Source organism: Squalius cephalus (genome assembly GCF_949319135.1).
Source record: "Squalius cephalus genome assembly, chromosome: 18".
Lineage (NCBI taxonomy): Eukaryota > Metazoa > Chordata > Actinopteri > Cypriniformes > Leuciscidae > Squalius > Squalius cephalus.
The window spans coordinates 6,347,620-6,375,164 of NC_137139.1; the positions used below are offsets into that span (position 1 = coordinate 6,347,620).

General features: G+C 40.2%; 1 protein-coding gene across 1 annotated transcript in view; it reads left to right on the forward strand.

Moving 5' to 3' along the window:
- The first annotated feature begins 19,667 nt into the window (after positions 1–19,667).
- The window catches only part of opn7b (opsin 7, group member b), a 102,391-nt gene continuing 94,513 nt past the window's right edge, over positions 19,668–27,545 (forward strand). The window contains exon 1 of the mRNA XM_079848491.1: positions 19,668–19,876. The gene's annotated coding sequence lies outside the window, so the exon portion shown is untranslated. The remainder of the gene's footprint in view (positions 19,877–27,545) is intronic.

Below are 27,545 nucleotides of genomic sequence, written 5' to 3' on the forward strand. Positions count from 1 at the left end.
GCAAGGCGCCATAGCTTTGAGTCTGTTAGCTAGAGCCCAGGAGGAAGCCACACTCCTGGTGGAGTGTGCCTTCACCCCTAGGGGGCATGGCAGGCCCTGCACCTGGTAAGCCAAGACAATGGCGTTCAGTGAGACAACCTCTGCTTGGAGAGAGCCTTTCCCTTTAGCTTCCCACCGTAACAGACAAAGAGCTGGTCTGAGGTCCTGAAACACCGCGTTCTGTCTATGTTAACACGAAGGGCGCATACTGGACAGAGCAGTGCTAAGGCTGGGTCTGTCTCCTCCGAGGGCAGCGCTTACAGGCTCACCAACTGATCCCTGAAGGGAGTGGTGGGAACCTTGGGCACATATCCAGGCCAGGGTCTCAAGATGACGTGAGAGTAGGCCGGCCCGAATTTCAGGCATGCTTCATCAACCGAAAATGCCTGCAGGTCCCCTACCCTCTTGATGGAGTGCCGTCTTCATGGAGATGTACTTTAGCTGAGTGCAATGGCTCAAAGGGAGTTCTCTGCAGCGCAGATAGAACAACTGCGAGGTCCCAAGAGGGCATATGTGGGGGGTGAGGAGGATTTAACCTCCTCGCCCCTCTAAGGAACTTGATGACCAGGTCATGCTGCCCTACCGTCTTAGACTCCACAAGGTCGTGGGCCCCTTCTTGAAAGAAGTTGAGCACAGACCTGATCGGGCAGAGAAGAACACCAGGTGACGAAGTAGTAGTAGTAGTAGTAGTAGTAGTAGCCTTTATTGTCACTTAGTCACAAGTACCAGCGAAATTAGCCATCAACCTGTCCATACAAACATACATACAATATGACAAGGGGGTAGACAGGACAGGAAGACAGAGCATTGAGGAAAAAAATACAGCATAACATGAGGAGAGGTGAGGAGAAAAAAAAGGCAACCCCCAGACTATGCTCCTGTAAGGAGTACAGTTTGGGAACAGTAAAAAAACTGGGGGGGTGATTGCATATCTGTATATATGTAAGAGTTCGTGTATGTGTAGGCCTGGAGAGTCGCTACGCCTGGCATCCTAATCTAGGTGCCTCAGTCCGCAGGATGTCATAGCGATACACAGCAATTGCCATGGAGACAACCTTGATCAGGTCCCAGACAGAGTCAACAATCAGCAGGTGTCTGTGGGGAATGGGGGAAGGAACGCAAGAGCGTCTCGCTGCAGTGCTCTTCCAGGGGAGTTGTTGTTCCAGCAGCAGCCTCGGCCAAGGCCAGTGCTGGTGAGGGGGGCCGAAAGCAGATAAGATTGGGGTTGTTTGGTCTTGGGACGAGTAGCCGCATTCCAATTTACACAGCTCCTGGTCCATTTTGGTCTCCGAAACGATCCATTTGCCTTTGCAAAGCTGTGAGCTTCTCCATGATGTTATCCACGAAGAGGTTCCACTTCAGAGCGTAGGCGTGTCTTGTGGACAGGGCTCTAACTGAATTGATGGTTGCCACCACCTGAGGTGGTGGGGTACTCAAACCTTCCATGGCCCGTCCAGGACCCACAGGTGCAGGTTCCAAAGATCGGGACGCGGGTGCCAGAGGACAGGGGTGGACTGGCCATCTGGAGCACCGGGACTTTTCCCGGTGGGGTGCTGGCCACCCCCACCCGGTACACAAATATATGTTTTTTTTTTTAAATGAAGGAAATCATAACATTACATCTCTTTTCTACGCAAATGGATGAGTGGGTCGATCGCGTGGGAAGTTGCAGTTCAGCAGGCTCTGACGGCTCTAGTATTACAACCAAGGTCAAGGATAGCGAGGCTGGACCCAGCAGCACGGTCAGTGTCAGTTATGTTGAACCAGTAGCGCCTGCTGATGATGACCAACAACACCTTCCCTACCTGTACCTGAGCCAGGGAAGAGGATGGCAATCAAACTGAACCGGTAAGCTGAAATGAAATCAGTAGTAGCATTATTTAGCTTGCACTAGTAAACTAGTTACTCATTTTAACAATGATGGTAGTTAATATTAATTCCAAACACTGCTGAGTGCTGAGAAATTAGTTCTTAACTCAACAATTAATATAAATTTAAAATAATAAACCCTATGAAATTATATTGTTTTCTTCCAAAAACAAGTTCCTTGTTTTATGTTTATGTTTAACTTAATAATGAATAATTACATAATTTAAGATTGTGATGATACTCTGTTTAAAATTTGATAATTTGCGTGTTATAGTAATAGAAATTTTATTTTGCTACTAACCTTTGTAGATTTTGTAGCTATGATCATTGCAGATAGGACCAACACATCTTACACAATAAGTTTGCACCTTTTTGTCCATGTGGCTTTCTGGGCAGGTTTTATGAGTATTAAAGGGGGGGTGAAATGCTCATTTTCACTCAATCTCCTGTTAATCTTGAGTACCTATAGAGTAATATTGCATCCTTCATATCTCCAAAAAGTCTTTTGTTTTATTAAATTTTTAACAGAAAGATAGGCTGTACCGAGTCTTTCCGGAAAAAAACGAGCGGCTGGGGGCGGGCCGTGTGGGAAGCTTAGCTGTGCTAACATGCCAAGCTAGTGACAACACACAGAGACATTTGTTCAACAAACAGTTTTACTCACCGTCCGGTTCCAACGCACGACCGCGAACCTTTATCATTGTGACTGCTCGATCCTTAAGCATTAGACGATCTGCAAATCCGTGGATCTGGGCTTTGTTTATAAAACAATCATCGTCGAAATGTCTTACACAACTCCGTTTATGCTCAGGAAAACAAACTCCATCCACGGGTTCCTTAACGCTGGGTTCTTTGGGAATCTGTGCAGGGTTGTCTTGCCCTGGCAACCAAAAACACACTTCTTTGGTGACATTGACTTCCCAAAAGCCGGGCAGGGCGCTTTGATGGCGAACTGCTTTCACTCTCTTGCTCTGGTCTACGAGTGCGCGCGCGGCCGCGATCTTACCGGAGAAGTGCCCTTAGAACCCATATAAGGAAATTCCGCCCTATCTTACGTAAGACAGAGCCATACTCGAAAAAAACTTTCCGAAACTTGTGACAAACCGGAAGGAGTATTTTTGGAACAAAAATACTCCTTCAAACGTACAACTTAGTTTTTGAAACTTTGTCCATGTTTAGCATGGGAATCCAACTCTTTACCAGTGTAAAAAACTCTGCATGAAATAGCATTTCACCCCCCCTTTAATATTATTTGTCTTTGGCTACTTGCTTCACACTTTACTTTACACTAACAAATATTTATTACAGATAATGCTGAATAATCCCTAATCTGTTTTGTCTCCTTCACAGGAATCCTTTCATCTCTTATACACACAAACTCTGTTTCTCATACACAAGCTCTTTCAAATGTACACACACACACACACACACACACAATCCATCTCCTCCTCCTCTTCATAAAACTCTGCTGACCTGCCCCCAGAAGATGCCATGAAGCAAGTTTAATGTCACATGATAGCCTAATAGTATGCCATGAGGATTTATGTTAATGCAACATAGTTTTAATCTTGATTCAGGAGTTGTACAGCTGAGTGGTGCAGCCTACACTGCTAAGTGGTGTATCTTACACTGCACCAAAATGATACCCCCTGACTAGCTGATTTGCTGTCTTGATAGTTTTATATTAATAATGTTGTATGTCTTAATGTTCTTCTGTTTGTTTCCCTTTGTTTTACAAATGTAACCTAATATATGTTGTGTTACTCAAAATGAATGTTTAAATAGCATTTATTTTTGTATTGTGTTATATTTTTATGCTATAGTATAAGTGGTGTTAAAAATTATTCTGCACATTAATGAGCCAATGTGTTATGGGATGTGGTGGACTGCTGTGGGCCAGAAAGTCCAGGGCCACTTTTTGGTCCCAGTCTGCCCCTGCCAGAGGGTGCCCCGTCTCTGCGAAAGGAGGTCCTTCCTCAGAGGGATAGGCCAGGGAGGTTCTGTCACGAGGAGCACCAGTTCGGAGAACCAAGTCCGGCTGGGCCAATGAGGCGCAACCAAAAGGACTTGCTCCTCATTCTCCCTGATCTTGCACAGGAGCTGTGCAAGAAGGCTCACTGGGGGAAACACATACTTGCGGATGTTACTTGTGGACCTGGTTACTTGCATACTTGCGGACCTGGTGACCTCCTGATGCACTTCCGGGAAGAAAGGCACTGGGGGCGGGTTCTGGCGGGCGCCACTCCAACCCGATGCTCTCAGCTGCTCGGGCAAGCATGACCGTCAGCTCTGGATCAGACTCAGTGAACGCTGGCACTCCCGAGGGAGGCAATGCAGCTGAATCCTCATCTCCAGAGGAATCAAGCCCACCTTGTGATGCTGTGAGCAACATGGCGTCATCCGCCGGAGCCCCGAATTAAACACTGAGTCCCCGAGAGGAACCAGGTTCACCCGGAAGCTCCACGGCTTGCGATGTGCAGGGGGGCATGGCCCAAGGAAGACTCATCATACACCGTAACCCTCAGATAAGTATCCCCTTGTAGGATTAAAAATCAACATTTGCTTTACTGTTTTCCACCCACTCTTTCCCCAATTACCATTTGGAGTTCCTAAAGGCACAGAGGGACTGATAGTGATCAAGGCCTATTGGCCAAGATGTGTATACTTCGGGGGTCGATGAATTGTCACACCTTTAGTACAATAGGGGGATCTGATTGGTCAGCTTGAATGTCTCACATTTGGGTTTTAGTGACATGGTCAGGGAAAGGATAAAAGAAGATTGTAACTGTCTCTTGAATGCTATGGCTTTTTTTGATTCCAGGGCCCTTCTTGGCTTTGGTTCTTTCTCTCCTCTCTTTTTCTAAACCCTCCTCTCTCTCTCTCTCTCTCTCTCTCTCTCTCTCTCTCTCTCTCTCTCTGGTAACATTTTACATATATGCTGGGTACAATTAATGGTATAAGTTATTATCATCTCATACATCTATTTTGTAACTATTTTAAGTGTAACCAAAACCATATATTGTCATTAAACCCTTTCAATTACAAATAATGTGCTAACTAGTTTTGATTTGCTATTGACTTTGAAGTGCTACCTATTGCAATACAATGTCGTCATTCAATATAGGAACGCTCTTTCAAATATTTAGCTATTGTAACTGCGCTTATTTCCGTCGTTGGTATAAGTAGCAGTGGGTGGTAATAGACAAGAAATGTACGGTTTGCTACCATCTTGCTGACAAAGTTTCTTTAGTCATTCGGCAGTCTTGCAGCCTGAACCCCTGCAGGAAATCCACCCTTACACCCTCTCGAGGAAGAGATAGATTGGGGTGTTGCAGAGGGGACTCTACCCCCACGGAGGTCATTGAGTCTCGATCTTAACGTCGCGATGGCCATGTTCCCGCAATGAGAACATGACTCATCCACGAGCGCTGTCTGAGCGTGATTAAAGCCCAAACACGCTAGACAGCGCTCGTGACCGCCAGGTGGATGGATCATGCGCCCCCACATCCAGAAAAACACGGGCGAGACATCTTGAAAAAGACGTGCCCGTGCAGCTCTTTTAGAAGAGAAAGCTCTCTTAGCAGTGATGAAGCGCCCAGGGGAGAACACGAGCCGCGTGCAAATCACTGCACAGACAAGCCGCAGGACTGTGAACCCACTGAAATGCGCCGTCACACCAACACCAACTGAGAGAGACACTCGTTGCTCTTGAGAAGGCGAACAGAAGCACATAAACACTTCGGCTCCGAAGCAGAAACATAATGCGAGATTGCACTCGCAGCTCCTTTTATACCCATGCGGTGGGGCGGAGTTCGCGATGCAAATTCCGCAGACCCATGGTATTTTCATACCATTGGCTCGTTTTCTAATAACTCGAAGGTGATAGGGCTTTCTTGCGACACCCCCATTTCGTCAGTCACTGGCGTAACTCGTAGTGACTGACTGAATGTGAACAGGTATATACTGGCAACACTGTTAGTTTTTTTGTGTCACCATTAGAGTTGGGGTACTCGAACTCTGACTCGAGTCTAATTTTTTAATGAACTCGGACTTGTCACGCACTCGGGTGAATTTGTACTCGGACTTGACACGGACTCGGACATTTTAGACTCGGAAAATTTTCCGAGTACAGTCGAGTCCAGGCAATGGAGGACACAATATTATTCAAAAACGAAACGATACTCCTTGTTTTGTTTCAGCATTGAGCATTGTAGCCAATCACAGACATGTATATTAAGCGCATGAACACAGTGGCAAATCAGAGGCGTTTTAGAGTCACCATGCAGAGAATTCGCTCAAAATGTATGTTCAGAATCAGCACAAGCTTTATACTTTCACAAATCCCCTCATAAACAACAAAGTCTAGATGCAATATAAATAAGAGATTCACTGTGCAGTGCGGACAACTTCAGTGTTTATGACAAGAGTTTTAGTGAGAGTGCAGAACTCGGTAAGTAAGTATTGGCTTAAAGGGAACGCTATTGATCGCTAATAGTTTTGTTTTTCATGCTTCTAGAGGACCAGTGGTTACGTTCACATCGTAAATTATAAAGAGTGATAACTGCATTTAAATGTGGGAGTGAATCTGCTCAATTTTAGTCCTGTGAGTCATGAAATTGCAATGATTGACATAGTAACCATAGCAACATGAGAACGTGATAACCATAGCAACATTTTGGCTTCTAATAATGTTATGATTTATGTTACATTTACACTTTAGTCATAAGTTTACATTCACCTTGCAGAATCAGAAAATGTTATTTTTATGTATTGTTTAATAAGAAGGATTATAAAAACATTGTTTCTATTTAGTACTATTTAGTACTGCCCTGAAAAAGCTTTTTCACATAACAGATGTTTAATAGACTAGTCCACAAGACAAAATACAAACCCAAAATACAAGACATATTACATAGGCTTGATTTCTAATATTGTGTGTCATTACCTTAAGTATCCACAATGTTTTTTTGTTTTTTGTTTTTTTTGTAATGGTTGTTCATGAGTCCCTTGTTTGTCCCGAACACTTAAACTGCCCAGTGGTCTTCAGAAAAATCCTCCAGCTCCTGCATTGCTTTTCCAGCATCTTCTGCATATTTGACTCCTTGCTAGCAGTGATTGTATGATTTTCAGATCCATCTTTTCACACTGGGACTCATACACAACTATTACAAACCCTCAAACATTTAGTGATGCTCAAGAAGGAAGCATCCGGGTGTAAACTTTTGAACTGGATCATTTGTGTAAATTGTTCTTATTTTGTTTAAAAAGTCATTAATTAATTTAATCCTGCCCTTCAGAGGCTAAATAAGATGTTAGCATGTAAAACAAAATAAGAAAAAATTAAATATCACCATCATCTTAATCAAAAGTTTCCCCCTGGCTCTTAATACATTGTGTTGTATTCTTGAGCATTACCTTGCAGATTCTGAAATATGTACAGTAGGTAAACTTATGACTATGCATTGTAATCCTTTTGTAAAGGTTAAAATATTAATTTAAGAGCTCAGTGGTGATACCTTTCGCCGGAATTTGATTGACAGGCGATCTGACCAGTCTCATAATGTAGATATCATTTTTGTCTGACAAACAAACCAAACCAGTTAGTAGATCAGTGGACTTGAACTTGAAAAATGGTGTGTATTGATTTCTTTTTGCAGTTCTGGTGTTCATTTACGTTTAATTCATGCCATAACTAGAAGAGATTATCAGTTCATGTGCTGCATGAACTGAGGCCCTACACATTAAAGCACCACAAAACAGTATTTATTGTCTGCATTTCATAAAAATTACAAAATTTGAAAGCTGATACTTTATTTCATACCAAAGGTAGCCTGCTCTGTCTTGTCTGTTGGCACATTGTCAATGTCCTCTTTGCTCCACAATGTATGTTTCACTGTGTGAGTGAGAGCGGAACGGCTTGCCGGACGTAGCAACAGTAACTGTCTTTGTGAAAGGTCAATTTCAAATCATTTAAATCGTTGTGGACTCGGCCGGACTCGACTTGGACTCGGATGTTTAGGACTCGGACTCAAGTCCGACTCGGCCCTCTTTGGACTCGGACTTGGACTCGATTGTTAAGGACTTGGACTCGACAAAGGTGGACTCGGACCCAACACTTGTCACCATTGTGCTGAAGAGTAGAGACTGTGCTTCAAATCTATATCTGAAGATCTATAAACATTGATGATATGCTGCATGTTGCTTTATTTAACAGGCGGTGACTGTGTAGTTGCTGCTCCAGTGGAAATCTCTTTATTAACAATATTTTTATAGTGGTCTCAAATGAAATAAGTTCACAGTAATACTTTGCTCACATTAGTGCATTATAAATTTTAGTTAATACATTTAAATGGCAGTTGGTCAATTTAAGGCAGTCGGTTTCTGCAAGTGAAATTTTTTAACTTGAGTTTTAAATTTAGTGCATCGTGTTTTTACAGTAACATATTGTAGATTACAGTAACAACTGTACAATTAACAATAAAAAAGCCTGGTAAGATCTAACAGTGCACTGGAAATATATATCATTTATAGCGTTTACACAATGGTGTTTATGCAGCAGCAAGCGGTCTATTGTATGCAATTGCTGTGAGGATATGCCGTCTAAGCTACGAATATGAGAAAAGGTTAAAGTGAAATGCGAATTGGCGCTTTCAACAGGGTTACCATGTTTAGCTGCAGAACTCTAATGAAGCGTTTATTTAGGGTGTGTTCACACTTGCATTTTTGGTTGTATTAAAACAAACCCTGGTGCGATTGCTCTGTTAGTGTGGTTCATTTGAATAAGTGTGAACGCTGCCATCTGAACCCTGGTGCCACCAAACAAGAGGACTGAGACGCTGAAAAGATGAGTCTCGATCCACTTCCAAACAAACTCTGTTGCGGTTCGAATGTAATATGAACGCATCATGGACCAAAGACATGTAATCAAACCAAAAACAGCACATGATGTCACAAGATATGATCCTAAAAGGGCAGAATGCTCAAGCATACCTGTTTTTCTCGTTATAGTCGTGATGTTGCCCATCACAGTTTGTGTGTGACGGAGGGATTCCTGACATTGGTTGACTCCTTTACACATTTTATAAGCTCTGCACGTGTTCTCAGCTGGTCAAAATATCCTCATATGTAGGACATTACATATAATTTTCCTCATTTAGCCCAGAACACAGCATTGTTTCGGATGTTCGGTAAGTTCTGTCATGAAATATAATAAATAAAAGACGACCAATCAGGTTATGCCAATGTGAATGCTAAGCAGACCAGGACAAATTTTTTTTCTTTTTCTTTTTTTTGGATCAAGTGAACCAAACTACAAGTGTGAACAAACACTCTGCTTTAGAAATCTAAAAAACATCAATTCAGATTCACTGGCATCCGACCTTCAGCATCTTCTCTCTGTTAACTGCTCACCAGTCATGGACCCTGTGGACTATTACAACAACACCCTCAAGAGCCTCCTAGATATCCATGCACCAGTAAAAACCAGAACAGTCACCTTCACCCGAACAGCCCCCTGGTACACCAGTGAGCTACGGAAAATGAAGGCATCTGGGCGGGCCATTGAGCGGAGATATAAAGCCACTGGTCTTACTGTTCACCAACAAGCTTTTCGGAAACACCAAAAGAAATACTCTAAGTCGCTAATAAAGGCACGGTCGTCATTCTACTCTAATATCATCAAAAACAGTCCCGGAAACTCAAAGCAGCTGTTCTCCACCATTAATCATCTTCTAAAACCACAGACCCCCTCACTCAAGGAAAACACAGAAGAACACTGCAATAACTTACTGGACTTTTTCAAAACTAAAATAGATTCGATCCGCTCTTCCATTCATGGATCCTCAACCCAATCTGCCCTATCTGTACACCCACAGCCTGCAATCGCCCACCCCCTGAAATGCTTTCCAGAAATCTCGAATCAGGAGGTCGAGATGATCATCAAAAGGATGAAACCCACCACCTGTGCCCTCGACCCTTTTCCTACTGTTCTTGTCAAAGCAAACTCCGTTATTCTAAGCCCTCTCATTACCACTGCAATAAACCAGTCCATCCTGTCTGGCATTGTACCATCTGCACTTAAAACCGCCATAATCAGACCACTTTTGAAAAAACCCACTCTTGCTCCTGATATATTATCAAACTATAGGCCAATTTCAAATCTTCCGTTCATCTCAAAAGTCTTGGAAAAAGTTGTTGCAACTCATCTCCAGGACCACCTCAAAAACAACCACCTATTCGGAAAGTTCCAATCTGGTTTCCGCGCAGCTCATAGTACAGAAACAGCGCTCGTCAGAGTCACAAATGACCTACGAATGGCAGCTGATGCTGGCTCACCTTCCCTTCTCATACTGCTTGACCTGTCCTCTGCTTTCGACACTGTGGACCATGGCATTCTACTAGACCGGCTGCATCAAACCACTGGACTTACTGAAATTGCCTTGGACTGGTTCAATTCATATCTGACGGACAGAAAAGAGTACATTTCACTTGGAAAATCAAGGTCCCGGGAACATACAGTTACCTGCGGAGTACCTCAGGGGTCGGTTCTTGGACCCATTCTCTTTATCACTTATATTCTGCCACTTGGACATGTCATCAGCCGCCATGGAGTGTCTTTTCACTGCTACGCCGACGACACACAACTGTATATGAAATCTGATCCACAACCAACTGCAGCACCGCCAACATCATCTCCGTCTTCAAAACTCACTGCCTGCCTCGAGGAGATAAAGGTGTGGATGAAACATAATTTCCTCCAACTAAACAGTTCCAAAACTGAAGCAATTCTCATTGGCACCTCGCGCCAAATTCAGTCATCTTCACTTTCCTGTATAACCATTTCTGGCCAAGACATCCCCCTTTCCACAACAGTTACCAATCTCGGTGTGAGATTTGATCCACAACTCACCTTCGAAGTTCATATCAAAAACCTCTGTAAGATCTCCTTTCATCATCTCAGAAATATCGCAAAACTCCGTTCTACACTTACCTTAGCTGACGCTGAGAAACTGGTCCATGCCTTCGTCTCCTCTAGATTGGATTACTGCAACGCTCTTCTCATCGGGATCCCCAACAAGAGTCTGCAAAAGCTGCAGTACGTCCAGAACAGCGCTGCTAGGATCCTGATGAGAGTGCGAAAGTATGAACACATCACTCCCATCCTCTACACACTACACTGGCTTCCCGTGTCTGCTAGGATCGAATATAAGGTTTCACTTCTCACTCACCAATGCATCTATGGAAACGCGCCCCCCTACCTGAAAGAACTACTTACCCCTGCTTCGACAGCACGATCCCTCCGATCACAAACCTCAAACCGCCTCTTAATACCCAAAACTAAACTCTGCACAATGGGCGATCGTGCTTTTTGCTCTGCCGCTCCCCGGATTTAGAATGCTCTCCCGGACCATCTGAGGTCACCACAGACCATTGAGACTTTTAAAAAGGGACTAAAGACATTACTTTTTAGCAGATCTTATAAATTTTAAAAATGTCTAGATATTGTTCTTAGGATCAGACCTGTAGCACTTTGAGATTTTTTCCTTAAAATGTAAAGTGCTTTTATAAATAAAATGTATTATTATTATTATTATTATTATAACAAACCCTTCATTTTAAGGGCAATGTTTTCATTAGCTATGCTAATGTGTGTGGTTTATTTCAGCTGCATGCAGCATCAGAGCACGGTCCTTTCTTTTTATAGTCTCAGCAGCTTTTTCACTTGCAATAAGCAAGAGCAAGATCAATAGTTTTTCCTACAAACTCATATTATTTTTCATCACCAGTTTTGCATCAACTTGCCCTGGCAAAGATTCAGGTAATTTCAGCGCAGACTAAAGAAGGCATTAGATGCAGACAATATGTTGACAATGTTATTTTCGCTGTGTATATAAATGTACACATACAAATGTATACTTTAAACACACAAAATCACCTTGTAAGAAGTAGTACTACAAGGCACATCATTCTTTCACTGTTACTGACTAAATAAGGAAATGGATTTGAATCAGAGCCTTGGAGAATATGTATGGAATGAAGAGAATTCTGTTTGATCGTTTAAAACAGTGAGGAATTTGATGAATTTGCTTATTTTTATTTCATTTGATGAGGTATTTATTCTTAAGTATTATGAGGGCATTACAGACGGTGTTGGGTAATGCTTTTCTCTCAATCTTTAAAGTCGAAGCAGCTGTTAGTCAAAGGCAAATACACATGACAGCCATGAGAGGGAATTATGAGAGCTTGAAAAATTGAAGGAAAGGAAAGCAAATGACCCTCTCCTGTATTGAGACTGAGCTGATTGAAAGATGCCAGCTTTGAGAGGCTCCAGAGATACATGCGGAAGCACCAGTGGATGGCACAAAAGCTCTTGTTAAAATAAGCTTCCTGACAGGAAAATAAAAACAAGCCCCCCTAAGCCGGTTGTGCATTTATATAAGGATTCGAGATTTAGAAGGCTGTACTGCATCACAAAAACGCCTCCATCTTCTATCCATCACTGACTGGCTTGTTGGATGGAGTGTCATCAAGAATATGGAAATTGACCTTAAATCCCTTCAGATGCTGTAGCATAAACTAAAGAGAGCTGCAAGATCACACAAAATATTGATTAAATGAAAGAGATTTAAGGGAAGCAACGGTCTAAAATTGGTCAAAAGTCTTATTAGCAACTACAGAAGATGTTTGGTAGAGATTCTGCTAAAGGAGGATCTACAAGTTCAAGATTCCACTTACTTTCTCCACCCAGCACTGTGAATCATTACTTGGTGTATTCAGTAAAAATGTGGGGGTCAGTTCTTATTTTATTTTATGAGAAAGAAATTAAAGCGGGAACGGGGAATTACTGGGAAAAGAGGGATTGGAACTCAACACAAGCAAGATTCCAGCCTGTGTTTCTCTCATGATCGCCATGACTTCAAACATCTGGAGCTTTTTCACTTACAAACTCCTAACCCTAAGCTTGTCATAAAGCTACCCAGGATTATAAATAAAGCTGCTATGCGTAATTTATGCACTATTAATAACACCAGAATTGCAGAATATAACATTCAGACAGCAGTACACAGCAAAATCCCCAGTGTTAAATTAACACTGCTCAATGTTTATATGAGTCCACACTCAGAGTGTTATAAGTAACACTAAAGCAGTGTTAAAATTAATGAGATAATTAAATTATTAATTGTGTGATGATTGACCATTGAAGACACCTGATGTTAACAAGCAGAATCACTGAAGGAGAATTTTTTTTTTTTTTGTAATGGTCACCATTATGGTGATAGGTGTTTAGTTTAGTTGGGCTCTTGATCCTTACTTTTTAAACTTTAGATCTAGTTTGGCCGCTGTACCTGAGTTATAACAGCCAGATGAACAAAGAGAAAATGTGATCTGATGGTGTTTGTTGTGTTTTAACATAATCATTAGTTGGCCTGAATCACTTAACTCTTTGAGAGCAGGATTTCTGAGTTAAACTTACCTTATAGATTATATCAGCACTGTCCTTGTAGAGCATGCCTTTTCAATGAAATCCAAATGATCAAATCAATTAAAAAACAAAATCTTAAAAAGTATTTCAGGTAGGCACACAAAGACATCAAGAATTTGCATATGAATCTCAATAATGGTGACAAACAGATCAACTCTGAACATAAGCTCATTATTTATTCATGCAGCAATGCATGATGGAAGCCATGAATGAGTTTTGATTGGTGGCACCCAGAATGCACTGCAACATTATAATTGTCACCATTATTGAGATTCACAGGCTGATTCTTGATGTCTGTGTCTAAAAAAAAAAAAAAAAGAAGAAGAAGAATTTTGTATGTGAACAACTTTTAAGAAATTATTTGGATTACATTGTAAAAGTTACAAAAAGTATGCTTCTCAAGGACAGTGCTGCTATAATTAATTAAATCTAACTCAGAAATTGGACTTTATATGAGTTCAGTGGTTCAGGTCAAATGATTGTGAAATAATGACTAAAACACACAACCAACACCATCATATCACCTTTTCTCTTTGTTCATCTGGCTGTTATAACTCAGGTACAGCAGCCAAACAAAATCTAAAGTTAATGCTTTAAGGGTCAACAGCCCAACTAAAGCAAACACTGATCACCATAATGGTAACTTACATTTACGGTTTTCTCCTTCAGTGATTCTGCTTGTTAATATCAGGTGTCTTCAATAATGCTCAATCATCACTGCTTCAGTGTTACTTATAACACCCTGAGTGTGGACTCATATAAACACTGAGAGTGTTAATTTCACAACAATTAAGAAGATACTACACATTGTGGAGATGAAACGTGACAGCTTAGTTTTAACAAAGACAATAACCAAACAAGAACTGAACAAACTAAGGACAATATATGCACGAGATAATGATGAACTAAACTAGACACAGGTGAGTAAAATAAGAGGTAAACAAGACTACTACCACCATTTTCTTTTGGATGGTTTTGTAGGCATCATGATAACCCACTTGTAATGACTCAAATGCTACTACATCCTTTTAAAGGAATTACCAGCCATTTGTCTGTAACCCACTAGTAACGGTTTAAATGTTAGTATATGTCAGAAGAAATGACAATCCAAAACATTACAAAACTTCAAATGCTTACAATGACTTCCATCATTACTAGGGAGTTATCATGCTTTTCACTATAGAGCACTGTTCAAAATAATTAGTATTTCTTTCTGAGGGATTTGGTAAAATCTACATCAATACCAGGTTACTATGATATTCACATTAATTATGTCCCTGCAGTTACACATTTTACATGCACTTACTATGGTAATCACTAAATTATGCATAATTACAAGCAACTAACCCTAAACCAAACCCTAATCCTAATTATTTGGATTTGCCAGCAGCCATATCACCCTGTAGCCCAAGACTGGTTGCCCACTGAAGCTAAGCAGGGCTGAGCCGGGTTAGTACCTGGATGGGAGACCTCCTGAGAAAACCAGGTTGCTGCTGGAAGAAGTGTTAGTGAGGCCAGCAGGGGGCGCTGCTCACCCTGTGGTCTGTGTGGGTCCTAACACCCCAGTGTAGTGATGGGGACACTATACTGTCAAAGAGCACCGTCCTTCAGATGAGACGTTAACCCGAGGTCCTGACTCTCTGTGGTCATTAAAAATCCCAGGATGTCCTTCGAAAAAGACTAGGGGTGTAACCCCGACATCCTGGCCAAATTTGCCCCTTGGCCTCTGTCCATCATGGCCTCCTAATCATCCCCATATACTGATTGGCTTCATCACTCTGTCTCTCCTCCACCAGTAAGCTGGTGTGTGGTGGGCGTTCTGGCACAATATGGCTGCCGTCGCATCATCCAGGTGATGCTGCACATTGGTGGTGGTTGAGGAGATTCCCCCTTCCATGTAAAGCGATTTGAGTACCTAGAAAAGCGCTATATAAATGTAACAAATTATTAATTATTAATTATTATTATTATGTAGTAGTAAGTACATGTAGTCATTTAATATTATTCAGTACTCAAATGTATAATTACACTGACACCTTAAAATAAAATGTAACTTGTATTTGCATTAATTATAAAACTGTATATTAGTAGTTCTACTGGAGGTATTAAAATAGTAAAACAGTAGAGTTAGCTAATAGTGAACTACTGCATTCAACAGAGTGCCATTGCTTACTATATTATTAATCTTATAAATGTTTCTTTTTAGTTAATAGTATTTACTATAATGTTAATATTGCATTACTCATTAGCTCATGTTTAGTTATTCATTAATGATGGAACATCATTCTAAAATGTGTCCCATGTAGAGTTTTATGATAAAATATCGTCTTTGAAAATTCAACAGAACATCAGCAGGGAGCCTAGAGCTCTATGACATAAGACATCAACTGCATTCTTCCTCGTGGAGATATAGTCTACTGGCAATACTTTATGTTGTTGCCAGTGTCTTTTTGAACATTTCACATTCAGTAATCATGTGCTCTGTGCAAAATGTGAACGTGTGCTGTAGATGTGAATGGGGGAGGCAGAAATCAGCAGTTATATACTGTATGCATGGCATACTTTTATCTTATTCAGTAATTGCACTCTGTCACTCTCTGTTTGTCTCCATTCATGGTCTCTGTAGATAACTCTGCTTGATGTAACCATTAATTGTTGTGGGGAATTGGGACATACACAGTTTTCTTATCAGCTCAGGAAGGCAACATTTATGTAATCACTGTTTTCTTTTTTGTTTTGTTTTTAGTCCTGCTATCCAGTTTGTCTCACTTCAACACTCTAGCTTTTATTCTAACCTCTTATTACAGAGAAAATCATCTTATGATACAGGGTGCCAGCTTGAGTGTGACACGTGACAACAGATTACTGTGTTATCAGTTAAGAGTGTCGGCCCTGGTCTTGACTGCTTTGTTTCAACCGTGTAAACAAAACATATGACATTTCTGAATGTCACACTCAGTCTTGCCTCATCCTCACTTAATACATCTGAGATGATTTGACAGATGCCAGCTCTTCGCTCTTCTAATCGTGATAACTGATCTCTGGCTAATTTAATTCTTCAAATGAATTTGCGGATTTGATTAAAATATCTGTATTAAGTTGTCTGAGATTACTGCACTTTCATGTGCTCATTGGAAAGGGCAGATATATTGATACTCGAAAACATGTTCAGCAATGCAGCGATTGGCTGAAGTACTGACATCATATTAAAAAAGAACGTCACACACCTGTCAAAAAAAAAAACGTTCATTATAATAGTTAAATGAAATGTACTGTTTGTTGAATCCCATTATATCACGATTTCTAGTATGTGTACAGGCTTTACATTTTTATTTCAAATTTGCAATTAGCAATTAATTTAATTTGACCCCTGGAATGCATAACATTCAATAGTACAGGATTCTTCAGGTTGACCACATCTGATTGAAGTCAGGATCAAGATGTGTGGCACAACAGTTGTCCACATTTTTAGAGCTGTAAATAAGTGATCACAGTAAAGGCACCAGAAATTTGGGTGTCAGCCTTATGTGGTACCACAAAATCTCACCAAACAAGATTTCCATTGCTGAACCTGTCAACGAAAGTGGTCTGCACCTTGACACTGTTTCAAATTCACCACAAAGCCAACAGATGAAGCTATCAAAAAGCTCTTGTTCTTGATACTCACTGAATAGAGCTGAATTATGCTGTCAAAATACATATGCTCCTGTAATAGAAATTCCAGTCGAAACTACAGTGGAATTTATATGTCCATTTAAACAATGTGGTAGACTAGCTGTGCACATTCATCAAACTCATATGCTCTATTAAATGTGTTGTGACAGGTTACTCTGAAACAATCCTCCCGTCCATCACCCATGTACTGGATAGAAGTGTTGTAGTAGATGTTTGGTTGTCTGCATTGACTCATGCATATGATCCAGTGCATCTCTTGGAACAGGAGGATTGTTTCCTCAAGGAACACATGAAGGATTTTTATGTCTGCCTGTGGAAGGTCTTCGAAGGTGTTTTGCATAGTACATGGAGTGGGTGCTGGTTCACTGCATCTCATCATACACTGTCTGCCTCAAGGATGAGGACAACACCAGCCCCGCTCCGGACCCAGAGCACAGCGAGCCTTCAGCCATGCCCACTGCGGAGCATAAGCCAGAGCCCACTGCAGACTAAGAGCACAAGCCCGCCACGAATATCAAGCCAGAGCAATTGTCAGAGGCCATGTTCGTCCTGGAGCCTGAGCCTGAACCGGTGTTTGAGCCGGCAACAGCGTCCGTTATGGAGGGCACATTAGTGGAGTTCGTCAGCATGGATTGGAGCCCTGCTCACACTCCCATCAGTGAGGTGCGGGAAATGAGCTGGGCCCACAATGAATTAATATTAGATGAGCTGGTCCTCTGGTCCCATCAAGGCCCAAGTCACCTGTGTCTCTGCTGGTTCAGCCCAGTCCCAAGTCGTCTTTGTTGTCATTGAAACAGACCAGCTCCAAGTCTCCAAACACCCTGCCTCCCCTCTCCCTCCTCCCATGCCAAAGCCATCCACTTCTTTGGCCTTGTCTCCGCCATCTCCCTTCAGTCCCTCGGCTCCTCCAGTGGATCTGCCCTGCTGCTCGGATCTGCCTTGGACTTCCCCGTTGCCAGCTACGCCTTTGTCTGTGGATCCCTCAGCTCCACCTTAAGCCTCCAAGCCCCGGACTCCACCTCGGCCTTCCGTCCCATCAACTTCACCTTGGCTCAAAGCTCCCTCGGCTTCACCATGGTCTGTCATCCCTCAGGCTCTTCCAGGCTCCCTCGACCCTCTGGCTCCACCTTGGTCTGTTGTCGTTTTGGCTTTGCCTCGGACTTCCGAGTCTCCAGCTGCGCCTCGACCCTCCACCCTTCTGACTTTACCAGGCTCCTCCTTCCCCCGTTCCACCACTGTCCTCAGTTTCACCAAGTCCACACTGCTCTGCCAAGCCCACGTCTCCACCTCGGTCACATGCACTTTTGGCTCCACCGTGGCCCTCCGGGCCCTTACTGACATTCTGGGTCTTCATCTCCTCGGTTCCACCTGGGTCTTCACTTTGCATGTGTCCACCTCAGACTGGTTCCATCTTGGCTCCTCTCTCCATCAGTTCCACCACAGGCCTTCATCCTGGCTTGACTCGGGGTCATCCTCTGGCTCCTCCCACCATCATCTCTGCCTAGGGTTTCCCTTTGGTCAGCCCTTCCTCAGTCACATCTCTCTCTGCCTCCACATCCTCCTCTGGAACCCCTAGCGTATGCCTATCAAAGCAATGTCATTGCTATAGAAATCAGTGCAGATATTCTGAAAAATTAAAAAACGTCACAGGACACACAAATCGCCTCTGAACAGTTGTGATACACAGTGTGGACATTAAAAAAATGAGATCAGATTGTAATCTGATACACAAATAACCGGATTTGGACTGACAATGTGAACATGGCCATAGTTGCACTTGATCTATACATGGTAAAAGCTGGAGGAAAATTAATCTATCCTCAAACTGCTTCCCAGTGGCCAGTAGCCTTGAAGAGTTTGTGGTTCTTTCTGATTCCGTCCACTTCTCTCTCACACTTTTGCTTCCACTCTCTATAATCGAAATAAAAATGTAAAAAAAAAAAAAAAAAAAAAAACCTTTCCCAGTGAATTTAGTTGACATAAGGGAAATAATGTATATTTTTTATTAAACAATGTTAAAATAAAGTATTCCCTACTCTGTCAAAAAAAAGAAGATGATGTGAGTTCATTTGGAGTTTGGAGCCAAAATTATTACAAACCAGCCAGAAAATAATCAAGTGCTGCCCAGAGGCTGATAGAAACTAAGCGAGGGCTTAGATAATGGAAAGATGCACTTTTATTTTCTCAGCTACATCATCTCAGCTGTGTGGATGTTCTCTCCACTCACACACTCTTGACAGAAATGGCTAAGCCCACTGAAGCTGCATGGCATATTGTGAGTAATTTAGAAATGAGTAAACACTGACCCACCAACTAGTCAACTGTGTGACTAGTCAAGTATTAAAAATTATAAGCCATGCAAGCCTTAGTGACACACAGAGAGAATGCGAATGAGAGACATTAGACAGGTTCACATGTGACAATCACAGACAGTCACACACAAAGAGCAGGATTAGTTACAAGAAGAGGAGGAGGAGAAGAGAGGAGAAAGGAAACAGAAAGAGGTGGGGGTGAGCTGAGGAGAGGAGAGGAGAGTGAGGGAGACAGTAAAAGGGAGAGACTGAATCTTTCATAGTAGGCGTCTCAGATCGCCACCGCTGTGATTTGTCTCTCAGTATGTTTCCCGCTGCTGCAGTGTAAGCGCTAGCTCCCGCACAATGACTTCTCAACCTCCTCCTGTCACCACATGCTCTCCTATTTTCCTTCCATTCAAAACAAAAGTGTTCATTCAAAGCTGATGGCTCACAGACTTCAGATTTTTCCATAAACTTGCATCGGACATAAGGACCACCACTGAAGTCTCTCTGTAAGGTAGGAATAGCGGTTTACATTTTTATAACTGTTCCACGTGCTGAGGAACATCAGTCTGTTAAATGTGGGTTTTTTTGTATTTTTATTTTTGCTTTATATGATATATAATTTATTTTAGTGTTTTTCTTTTTTCAAAGAATGGTTGAATTATTATTAAAACAAAAAAGGAGTAAAAAGGGGGGCTTTAAAACCTTTTTAAGGATTTTATCAATATGAAAAGCCTTTTCCAATTTTTTTTTCCTGATCCCATAAACCAGCACTAGTTTATTTGTGATATTTTAGTAGATACTTTTGGAGAGCCCTGTTATCGTGGAATATGTTCTGTGTTACTTCATTTATTTCATATGTTAAGAAACAGATCAGCTGATTTATGTAACAAACAAGTGGCTGTGTTTCCCAACCCTGTTCCTGAAGGCACATCAACAGTTGGATGTCTCCCTTATCTGACCCATCCATTTCAGGTCTTGGAGTCTCTACTAATGAGCAGATGAGTTGAATCAGGTGTGTTTGATTAGTAATAGTTTAAACAGGGTCGGGAAACCATGAGTTACACTGTGTGCTGTCACATGTTTTGATGGTCCACCCATTCTAGTGACGAGAGTATGTAAAGTCTGGCTATAAATACCCTCACGGGCCCCTTTACATGTCCTGTGTGCGCATGCAGTGCCTTTACATGGCTGCTACTGATACATAGTGCATTTAGTGGCTTGGATGCGTTTGTGAAATAAAAAGTCAAGTTAAGGACTGCAACAAAATATTGAAACTAAGCTGAAAGGGGACACACATTCATAAAGACACAAGGAACCCTTTTACTCAGGCTCTCGGAAGACAGCACTGCTGTAATGCTTTCCGTCTTAATTACATTGATCTCAGATTTATGTCATACACTTTATTAGATTTCGAGCTTGGCATTACCATCGTAAACCATTGCATGACAATATGTGGTCTGTCAAAGGCTTCAGTATTTGTTACCATAATAAAAGTCAGTTTTAAATGGCTTATAACATTTAAATTGGTATTGAATTAGTTTAGCCATTTGGTGCAAAATATTATCTCGTTCTTTACCCCCTAAAATGTCTTTCATGCAACACAACTATAAACACTTTTACAGTGGATAAATCAATCCATACAGCTCATGTCTTCTGAAGTCACACAAATAAAACGGCAGGCGCAAATCATAATTCATGCCCTTTGCCATAGCTCTTAAATCTCATTCATGGTTGCATATATTTAAATATCCTGGTTTTCCTGTATTCAAATATCTAGTTTTGTGAGATTTGATATTTAAATATATACAACCATGAATTTGTAATGATTTGTAATGAATAACCTTGCACAGAGCTACTGTACAAAAGCTGTACAATATAAATATTGTATATTTATTATCACTATTTGTTGTTGTTGTTGTTAAGTGATGCGCTTGAAAAGATAAATCACCTTCCACTCTCTTGCTCAAGAACAGTAGGAACAGTTTGGACATTTATTTATAGTTGCGTAAGGGCAGAAACTGATGTGAACTGGAGGGGAACTGCATGGGGAACGACTGGAACAAGGCAGACTCAAAAGTGCATTTCCTACGTGAGCACCATGATAATAGTATGATGCATGTTCACTTTTTGAATGTTGTCGTTTATCCAGTCAGAGGAGAAAGGATTGATTTATGTTAAATTGCCGTGTTCAAAAGCCAGTTCTCTGTCTCCCTGCAGAGCTCTCTTCAAGCCATTACAGAAAGTCCTTGAATCATGTCAAACTTCACCTTATTGATTCCCTTTTGACTGTGTAGTGTGGCTATCCACAGAAAGACTGTCATCATTTTGTTTACCTCCTGTGCATCTAGATTTACTTTTAGATTGGCCAAATCATTAGTGGTGTTGGTTATACTGGTTTCTTTGTTACTGTGTAATTACACAAATAAGTACTGAGCAAACGATAATGATAACGGCGCAGAGAAACGAAACAATTGACATATTTTAAATGAACTATAAAAACATTGGCACCAACCAGAATCAATTCTGCTTTAAAGAGCTCCAGCATTGAAAGTGACAGACGGCAAACTTGCAGCGCGCTTGAACGATTGTGTCTGCTGGTGTGGACGCTAATATAGTTATCATTATGGATCTCTTTATAGTTATCGTTCTTGGTGTGAACGGGCTTTAATATTCATTAACATGTACTTACTCTAGGGTTAGGGTTTGGTTTCAGGTTAGTTGTGTTTGTGCATAATAATTACTGTGGGAAATACATTTAACATGTGTAACAAGGGCACTGTAAAATAACGTGTTACCAGTGTGTTAGCATCACAACTGTTATTGCAATTTGTACAATCCTGTAACTAACACTGTTTGTGTTACAAATACCTCAAATCATGTGGTTTGTCGAGGAGAGGTGTTCTTTAATTTTTCTAAGCAAGCATATTTACAATTTTCATCTGGTGCATGATAATAAAAAATAAAAAAAATAAAAAAACATAGACTTGCATTTAAAGTATATACTTGAGCTAGGGACCAGAATACTAGTATTGCTCATTTTGCAGCATATATTATTTCGATTGTGCACTAATACATGCAAAGTATACACCCAGATAACCTATACAGTCCATTTTCTGTGTGACAAACAAACTGTTTATTTATCATCTATTGTTATTTTTAACAGTCAAATTTCCAATAGAAAATAATCATAATCTTGTGTATTTACATTTATGCATTTGGCAGACCCTTTTATCCAAAGCGACTTGCATTGCATTTCAAGGTTCACACATTGACATTCTTAACAATTCTTGCTTTCCCTGGGAATCGAACCAATGACCTTGGCGTTGCAAGCACCAACGCTCTACTGTATACAGGAATGCAGTTTGAGCTATTTCCGAGATAATAACTGGACGCAACTGCCAATGAAATGTAATGAGGTCATCTGTCACAACAAATGTAGTACATAAAATTGTATTGACATTGATTGCTGCATAACTGACTCACTTAAAATACTACACTACTAAAACTTATGCCAACAAAACAATTTTTACTGTTTACGTCCGGTAGATGTAGCTCTTTATGGTAAAAAATGCAGGTTACCAATTTAAAAAAAAAATTGCACTTTGTACCACAGTGTAGTAAGCTAGTGTCCTATTCTGAACACAGACCACACCACTCATCATGTGTGAGCCTTGATCAATCAAAGATAAAGTTGCATAAGTAATGACCGCTGGAGATGCTGAATGGCTGATGGTTTGGGGTTAGCATAACAAGGAAAGGGAATGTAATATTCAGCATGTTCTGAATGTGTGCCTCTTGCTGACGTACGGATGAATCTGAGAGAGATGGACAGAGCAGGGCGCGAAATGAGATTTGTGTGTCAGATTTTACCCTGGGCGTTCGCTGCTTTGCGCAACCGTACCTGTCACTTTGCTTTGATGTCAGTTTTATACAGCAAGAACAAGTCGTTTCCAAACTCTCTTTTTCATGCCAGCCAGACCCGCTTCTCTGCTTCTCTTCTCCCTCTGTTTTTCTGTCTAGGCTACAGCAAGTTTGAGATACTGAGAAAGGATCAACTGTGGCACAACATGCCCACTATCATGTACACTGTGGCCCCTGAACCATTTCGTTCAAGCCACACACACTCATCCACATACACAAACATGTGAGCTCTGAGGTATTTATATCTTTGGATATAGACAGTGATTAATTCCAGACAGCTCAGAATTTTAGGGCTATTTGTGTGTGCAGGAATTTAAATAAGCACATGGATGCATATAGATGTAAATATGTTGCTTAGATTATCTGTAATCCACAAGTTGTGTGTGTGGTTGACTGATGACACACAAACACACATGTAATGTCACTCCCAGCTGTCAGCTAATGTCTTTGCCACTTTGGTATTTTGTCAGTACATGTGGACTGGTGTGTATGACAAAGTCCATGTGACATGCAAAACAGCAGGACAGCAATGTTTAAAGGAGCAGACGTGCTTGATGAATGATTATGACAGATGGTCCTTTTGAACATTCTGTTGACTACATATAACTATAACTACATAGTAACTACATATCAGCTACCTCTCATTAGAGTAGTATTAGTAGACTGTCTGCTTAATATCTAACTCTTTACTTTGATGCTCCTCATCAGACATTATACTGACTATAATTAACTTTACAACTACATGTCAACTTATTCTAACCCTACTAGTCTACTAATACTCTAATGACACTCCAATGAGAGTTATTTGACATGTAGTTGCAATGGTACATACAGTCAACAGAATATGTTAAAGGGACCATCAAAATAAAGTGAAACCGATAATATTTACAATATGTAAGTCCTGAAAATCATAGATTTTGCAGGACTTGATGTGTCTATCACACTTTTAGTGCTTCCAATTACCTTCAATTATCCAAACCCCCCTTCGCTTCCAGCAAATACAGGATAAAACTATCAGCTAAGTCCCTAGAAAAACTTTTTTTTTTTACAAAGATTGTGGAGCACCTGTCACTCAGCTTTTTGAATTAGTGATAGATGTTTAGTGTGTTTTGCACATTGTTGTCCATTTATCAGTTTTAGCAGAAGCTGTATCATCCACCTCTGTTTCACTTTGTGCTAAGTTTCTATTGTTTTACACAATGAATTAGAAATAATCTTTATAGTTGAGCAAGAATGTTGCTTAAAGTGTCATTTCTTTGGCAAAAAAATAAATAAAATAATAAAAATTCTGTCAATCAGAAATATCTATAGAACTGTGTGTGTGTGTGTGTACACAGACACACACATACATGAGTGTGAAAGCTTTCTCTAGGGCTGCTTGCTGAGGATGGGCATGATGGGATTTGGTCCATCACTCACTGATAAACACACAGATTTGGTTGATCGCTGAAGGCGTAGTTTAAAATAACAGCATGAGTTTTTCTCATGCCACGCTTACCAACAGCTGAAGTTAGTCTTGTAGCTAGTGAGGGTCCATCACAATCCTTTAGCAAATGTGCAGAAGAGACCAATGGAATTTTGGAATGTGAGGTTGTGTATTTGTTTAGTGTCCTCTGAACTGGAGAGTAATGTAATATTTTATTGGAAAATTAAACAACATTTAGTCAAACTTTGATGATTGCCTTAATCTTTTAAACAACTGGGTAGAGTGCGATCAAACTACCGAATCCTACATCAGCATATGAGAGTCAAATTGGCCAACTACAGAGACTCATCTCAAGATTACGGAAGCCCTGAACCGCAAAGTAAAAAAAAAAAAATCTAGCATTTCGAGAACAAAATCAAAAAGAATAAAGTTGTAATATTTTGTGAAAAAAAAGTTACGAGAATACAGTTTAAGTTCTTATTTATTTATTTCTGTGAGCGTATGTATATATATGTGTTTGTATGTATGTATATATATATATATATATATATATATATATATATATATATATATATATATATATATATTGACACTGTCATTGTTAATTTTCTGTTTAAAACAGGTTAAGTGTCATTTACACACTCACAGACATCAACATTCGGTATATGAAACACAACAATGGTGACATTCTTCATGCCAGCATACAAAACACATTCATTGCTTCCAGCATGCATTTTGGCATGAATAAATTATGCATATTATTTTTATTTTTTTTTATTATTGTCACCATTGTTGAGGTTTGTATGACGAGTAAGATGTCTAAGTTAACTTTAAAATAATTTTGGACAATCTTACACAAATTTCTTCAGGGTTACAAATGGTTTTATCACATCTTGTGAGTTTGTTACTTTCTTCTCAAATAATATTACAATTCCAAAAGTGAGAAAAAAAAATTCAGTAAAAGCAGTTTAATTGCTTAACCACTTTATTTACAGTCATTTGTTATTAAAACATACTTGTTGATCTGCTTTATCAATGAAGAAATGTTCTCCATAAACATCTGCTATTACTGATAAAACACCAACTTAATGAAAGTCAATGGTCAAGAGCCCAACTAAAGCAAACACTGATCTCCATGATGGTGACCTCAAACCAAACATTTTCAATAAGACATCAACATCTACACCTCTGTTAATTCTCAATAAGATCTTCTGTAGACGTGTGACAGAAATAAAGTCAGTCTGGTTAGTAATAAGTGAAGCTGGTAATGCTGTTTGTGGAGTTGTTTAATCAGATCTTCAGAGAGTTAATGTCTTTTATCTTCAGTTCATCTAAGGCTGTGTCTAAATAAATTTTGTGTTCTTATTACTCTTTCGGATGATGATTGAAAGAATGTTTCAGGAACATCACACTAACATTCATTCTAGTAACATTCAGGAAACTGGACATGTTTATGTTCTTGGAATGTTAGAAATCAACTTTCCCAGAATGTTGAATTTTAAATCAAAATTAAGTTGAAAGAACGTTTGAGGAACATTATACGTTTTAAAACACGTTCCTCTAACGTCAAGAAAACTGGACATTTTGTTCCCAGAACCAACACTGAATATTTGAAGAACGTTCTTATAACAAAAGTCTGTTAGCTGGGTTGTTAGATTGGCACCTGTAGAATTTCCTTTTGTTGAAAGTCCAGATAAAAGTAAAAAGCTACTATTTTGTTTAGATCCATGTCCGAGGCAGTTCGACTTCACAAGCGCATTTCTTTACACACACACACACACACACACACGCACGCACGCACGCACGCACTTCTATGGAAGACTGCTCGTAATTTTGACTTTATTCTCAAAATATTACTTTATTCTCGTAATTTTTACGTTATTCTCGAAATATTTCGACTTTAATCTCGAAATTCTAGAAGTTTTTTTTTTTTTTTACGTTGCGGTTCAGGGCTTCCATACAAGATCACTCATTTAACTGAAAAATGATGAAAAAAAGATACTTCAAGAATAGAATAAAATTGAAATTAAAATGTCAGGAATGTCAGAATCAGAATACCTAGTCCTTGCATTAAAAAATGTGCATCAAAACATAAAGTACAAATTCCAGTTTCTGCCAGGAACCAACACATGTGGTTCTTTAATTAGATGTGTGTTTATTATCTTTAGCTTGTGTGAAGAATTTATGTCTATGTTTTTCGTTCTTATATTCCAACTGACAGCCAGCCGAAGTTTTTGACGGACATGATAACGTTTGTAAGGGGTTGTATTATGTTTGATTTTTGAGTAACTAAAAAAATGTGCTGGAGACATTTTAATTGCTTTTTGCGTAGTTTATTATGCTTATTTTACAGAATTATATTTCATGGCTTATATAAATGACCTGTTCCTTAGAGATTGACATGTTTGGCTGGTTAAAAAAATCACTTTCATCTGTCACAAATTTGTTTTTGTTTTTTTCCTCTTTTTTTTTACCATGAAATAAGTATTTTTATGCACAAGCTTGTTTTTATCGTCTCTTAAACCAATATCTTTTTAACCCATATAAATGCAGATCCTGCTGTAAATAGTGAAAACTCACTTTTTAAAACAGTTCCATTATTACCTTCAACAGATTTTAAATTAGACAGACAGAGACAGACAGACAGACAGACAGACAGACAGAGACAGACAGACAGACAGACAGACAGACAGACACAGACTGACTGACAGACAGACAGACACAGACAGACAGACAGATATAGACAGACAGACAGATAGATAGATAGAGACAGACAGAGAGACAGACAGAGACAGACAGAGACATACAGACAGACAGACAGACACAGACTGAC